Raw genomic sequence first — 5417 nt, forward strand, 5'->3', positions numbered from 1 at the left:
GCTTTTTGTAGTTAGTGAAGTTGATTACAACAAGAGTGTAAATCTATTACACAAAGCACTACTCTGTCTCCTCTCTGGATGATTGTTTTTCCGGATATGCTTGTATGTTTGTACACTTTCATTGATTTTGATATTGATTGATCTAAGATTAGTGATCTGTGACAATAATAACCATTTAAACAGTGCAACGGAACAAGTTAAACAATTTCTCATCTACTGGGCTAAAGTTGGAACATGGTTCATAAAATCAATAGTGATGGTGCAGGATAAGGCATGGTTGTATCCTATCAATTTCTTTTTAATTGATTGCTTGGTTTTTGTGGTTTACCAAACAAAAATGAGGAGAGATTAATGGCTTAGCTTTACATAATCTGATTGGATTACAGACAACTAGACTTGAAAACTTAGAAGAAGAAATTAAACAATTAAAAAATTAATACACACCACTAGGGGGAAAGGCCTATAGATGACAAATGGAAGGCTTAACCCCAGGGCTTCATTCTTCAATATTTCTTTACAGAGTATATTTTCTACTGTAGTACTTGGTAGCACAAATGTGGGAAATATGGGGGAGTTGCAGCATCCATGGGGTATACTTGCGAGGACTTTGTAGCACAAGTGTGGGAAATAACCAGGGTGAAATTGGTAGTTAAAATCCTTGGTCTATCCTGATTTTCCGCACGATGTTTTTCAATAAAATAGGTAGCGCAAATGTCTCATGTCTTGAAGTGGCTGCGGCATGCCCATGTTGGGTTGGTATGCAAGTGAGCTCCCCGGGGGTTAACCCGAAATCACATTCGCATTACAAACATTAGTTCATATACAAAAAGTCAAAATATACATTGAAAACAATATGAATTAAACGATGTACTTTTAACATTCATTGTACACACAAAGCAGTGGTGGATCCAGTAATTTGAAATAGAAGAACCCATAGAGGATAATTTACCAATGGAGGATGCAATGCTGTAGTTGTCTGAAAATGACATTCTAAGACTTAAATTTCCTGTAATTTATTTTCCTTATTTTGTTTTGAATTAAAAGAAATTTAAGAGCGAGGCCTAGCGAGGCCTACTGGGCCTGACTATAATCCGCTTTTGCAGAGAGCGAGTGTACAAGTCTTAATAATCTTATTAATTTTTTTAGAGTACTGATTTATTAATACATTTATCTATGATTCCTTCAGAATTTAATAATTCATCTTTTTTTTTTGTATTGCTCTTATACTTTGCGTAGATTACGGGGTGTGTTCACTGAAGCACATCCAATTAAATTTAGTGATTGCAGACTTGAAGCAGACACCACATGCTGTCTGTAGTAGACAATTTATCTCCATGTTGGCACTCGTTCTTTGATTTCAATTTCAGCTTGGCCAGCTCGCAGAACATGATATGCTAAGATTATCCAACATAGCACCTTCTTTACAAATCAATCGCACTCTAGAGGAGTACTGCACACCTACCATGTCCAATCAGATTCCGTTGAAGACAAAAATACTTCTTTTAATAATTTCAAAACAGCACTTTTCTCAATACAAAAAATTAAAAAAATCTCTGCAAGAACATTACTTCTGCTTTGATGTTATTGCAATTAATAAGTTTTTAACTTGTTGTGAAACACCAAGGATAACCCAGGTGAGTGGAGTAGGCAAGCGGTAAGGTAGGGGTGCTGGTTTGTGACGCTCTTCCCCCAGAGTTTGGGTGGTAGACCAAGTAGATTAAGTAATGAGACCCTATTTAAACAAAACAGGCCATCACAAACATGTGCATTGACAAAAAAAACCATTAATAAATTATTGCAAAATAGATTTTATATTATTAGCATTAAAATATTTTATGCTTGGAGGAGAGTTCTTTGTATTGTAGCTGATTTCTTTAAATGAAGGTCTGTATTGTTGAAAACATGATTCATCCCTATTTGAAATCCTAAAAAAAAACCTCTCTAAGGCCCTATAAAAAATATTATTAGTTTATCACCCTATCTAGGCTGGAAAAATTATGAGAGAGGAAGGCTTTTTTTTTTATTCTCTATTTTGCTGAAGCCAAATATCACTCTTGGGTTGTTAGCTGGGTGCATTGGTATAAATTAAAACATGATTGAGATAATACAAACAATTTACTAACTATTTAATTTAATAAATAAAAATAAAAATTTTAAAAAAATAATAATTTTTCAAAAATATATATATTTTTCAATAGAATAGAAGACATGCACACAAGGTGGGTGATACATTGTACAGATACTTGCTAAGATACAAGATCACTCTATTATCAAAAACATGAAATTTGTTTTCATCAGCACTGCAAACTTCATAAACAGGATACAAGATATTAGGATGAAAAGTTAAAATACATTACTGTAAAAGAAACTAAATAGAACAATAAATATCACTCCAACTTCAAAACATTTTAAAGTTATTTCTGTAAATTGCAGTTATAAATAGAAATTAAATAAGTGATTAGATTGCAAGTAAGTTGTCAAATTCTACCAGGCTTGTGTAATAGTTATGGACTAATAATATAGTTTTTATAACATTAAGGATGTATCATGTATAAAATTAATGCATGATTGATTACTTTACAATGGATCGAATTAGTCACCAAAATAAAGCTGCTGTAGTGGGTATAACATCAAAACAAACCTCTAGGTAGCAGTTTTTCACGCAATAATAAGCCTCCGCTCGAATATATTTCAACAGTTTGTAAACTCCCCAATTTTTTTATTTGTACATAATTATCATAAACTAACTTATCGAAAAGCCATAGATTAGAGAGTCATACAAACAACGTTCTTCTTACTCATTGGTCATCGCATTAAAAAAAAAACATCTTATTCTACAATTCAGCAATTTAAGTTTTTCCAATAGTTAATATTTTGAATATTTCGTACAGAAATTGCAACAGAAGACTTGGTGACAGTATTTAAGCTGAATGTGTACCGCTAAATCAACAACAATCACTTAGTTAGTGCTGGATGTGTTGAGTCGCCCAAGCGATAGGTCTAGGCCCCTAGGAGGCCTCTTAAAAACTTTTCGTATTTTTAGCCTGAATGGAAGTTTAAATCAAATCAACCTTATCTCATGAATCATTCAAAATGTATACGTTGAACAAAAAGTATCTTCTACGCTAACTAGATTACTTTTTTTAGATGATTTAATATACCCCACCTTCGACTCTGCTCAATGCATTAGCATAGCTCTTCGGACATGTTTACAACTTTAATACCCAATCGGCAAAATTGTGATGACGTTATCTTTGTTGGCTAATGCGGTCTATTCAGTATTAAGTTCTCTCTATTGCCATTTGCTTTTACAACATGGTCATTAAACCTCAAGACACATTCATGTAGCAAAAAATCAAAGAATAACAAGTAATAAATTATTGAAAAGAAAGAAAAAAACTGAATCAGCCAAATCCAGAGATTCTCATTCAGCATCCTGATAGCTGCAGGATAAACACTTAATGAAAGTCTATCAATTATGTGCACAACTCAATCATTGTAAATCTACTATTAATGTCTTGTGTATCTTTAGGCATATTTGCCTCATTCCTTGCATATTCATATATTATTAATTAAAACTCAAGTATATTTAAATGTAATGTCTGTATCTGTTATTTTATATGTTTGCCTTAAAATTAATTATATGTATTATTTATTTTTATCTATATAATTTATTTGTTTAAAAGTCATGTATGTCGTTTTTTTGAATCAAAAAAAAAAAAATGGACTGCAAGTTTAAAAGCTTACACTGTAGAAATACAGTACTCATGCCAAAAATATAGGTAAACAAAATACCTGAACAGTGTATCATTTGTCAAAATCAGGCCCTTTGCTCTTGTGGAGCATTTGAAGGTATGAAACATTCTTTTCCTGGCATATAGATACCAAATTTCTGACCTTGGCCCTTACTAGATTGGATTGAGGTATATACTCTTTTTGTGCAATATTACAAAGAAATACATGACTTTTAAACAACAATAAATTATATAAATAAAAACAAATAATAAATACAATTAATTTTAAGACATAAATGTATCATAAATTAGCAGATGCAGTCATACATTAATCTTAATATGCAAGAATGAGACAATGTACCTGCTATATGGGGCCATGGCATTTTTTTAGTGAGTTAAAAATGAACCCCTGTTTGGAAAAGGATGAGATTTAGGAATGTATAGATGACTGTACTGAGTTTCTGTTTTATAATTTTTGTGTTTTTATTCTTTTTTTTTTAAATTTACAGAGTCTGAATGCAATAGAAGATATTCTACCATGCTCCGCAGCTAATAACATTGATTCTTGTTTGACGTCAGAGACAAACTTCTGTGAAAGTTTCAAGTTGTTGCCATGGCAATGGCTGATCCTGCTGATCCGAGGTAAATAGCCTTTACCATAATGTGTTGAGAAAGTTGTGTTTTCAAGCTGTTCAATTTGTCTCTACTCCTCTCCTGCTTCTCTAGCTGCTCCATCCTATCATCTGATCTGAGGTAAACACACTATTTGGCTTTTTCGTCTATATTTTTTTTACACTTGACGTCAGTTAGCCTGGCTTGGTGCTTTCAGCACTATAAGGTACCTCATTGTTCCTTTATTATTTTGCTGGGATGGAGTAGTTTGCCTACCATGATTTGTACACCTGGATTACATGTTATAAAAAATCTAAAGCATTTAAAGAATACATTCACAGTGTTAAGCTAAGGTTACAAATTATTTAATTATTATAGAGAATTGTGTTTCTATATTTATATCAAGTTTTTATATTTTTGTGAGCTTTGTAATTTCTCCGTTTTTATTGGAGACAATAAATTTTATCTTATATCTTATATCTTCAGCATCGTTATGAACAACAAAAATGAAAGTCAGCGTAGGCATATTAGATTTAAATAAGCATTGAAGATTGATGAAACAAACATCAACCACTTGTGCTTTTCTAAACAGTCTTTATGAAGATTATATAAAGATTGAAATTATTTCCATTCCCTGACAAAAACTCGACAGGTGCTTAGAGGTCACAGACACAAGCTGTTTTTAAAGGGATGATAATGCCCAAACTAATGTAAGCAATCTAAACACCCACAGAATATAGTAAATAAACAGATTCATTTCTGAGTCACGTTCAGTAGTGCAATCAGGTGATGTAGCTTATACCTGGGATTACTGCTCACCTACCCTTAATTGCCATCTTTCAGTTCTGTGTTTTGGCAGGGTTAACATCATCCAGTAATGATCCGCTAGTGTTAGCGGATCACCAATTATTGAAAAGGAAAAAATACTGAATCAGCCAAATCCAGAGATTCTCATTCAGCATCCTGATAGCTGCAGGATAAACACTTAATGAAAGTCTATCAATTATGTGCACAATTCAATCATTGTAAATCTACTATTAATGTCTTGTGTATCTTTAGGCATATTTGCCT

At 32.5% G+C, this 5417-nt stretch overlaps 1 long non-coding RNA gene across 1 annotated transcript in view; it reads left to right on the top strand.

Annotated features, from left to right (window-relative positions):
• LOC117108296 overlaps window positions 1–5127 on the top strand; it is a 13191-nt gene extending 8064 nt beyond the window's left edge. The window contains exon 3 of the long non-coding RNA XR_004445351.1: window positions 4244–5127. This is a non-coding gene — a long non-coding RNA (uncharacterized LOC117108296). The remainder of the gene's footprint in view (window positions 1–4243) is intronic.
• The last annotated feature ends 290 nt before the right edge of the window (window positions 5128–5417 follow it).

Source organism: Anneissia japonica, unplaced genomic scaffold (assembly GCF_011630105.1).
Source record: "Anneissia japonica isolate Jap-2015-1 unplaced genomic scaffold, ASM1163010v1 scaffold426_len1935630_cov189, whole genome shotgun sequence".
Taxonomy (NCBI): domain Eukaryota; kingdom Metazoa; phylum Echinodermata; class Crinoidea; order Comatulida; family Comatulidae; genus Anneissia; species Anneissia japonica.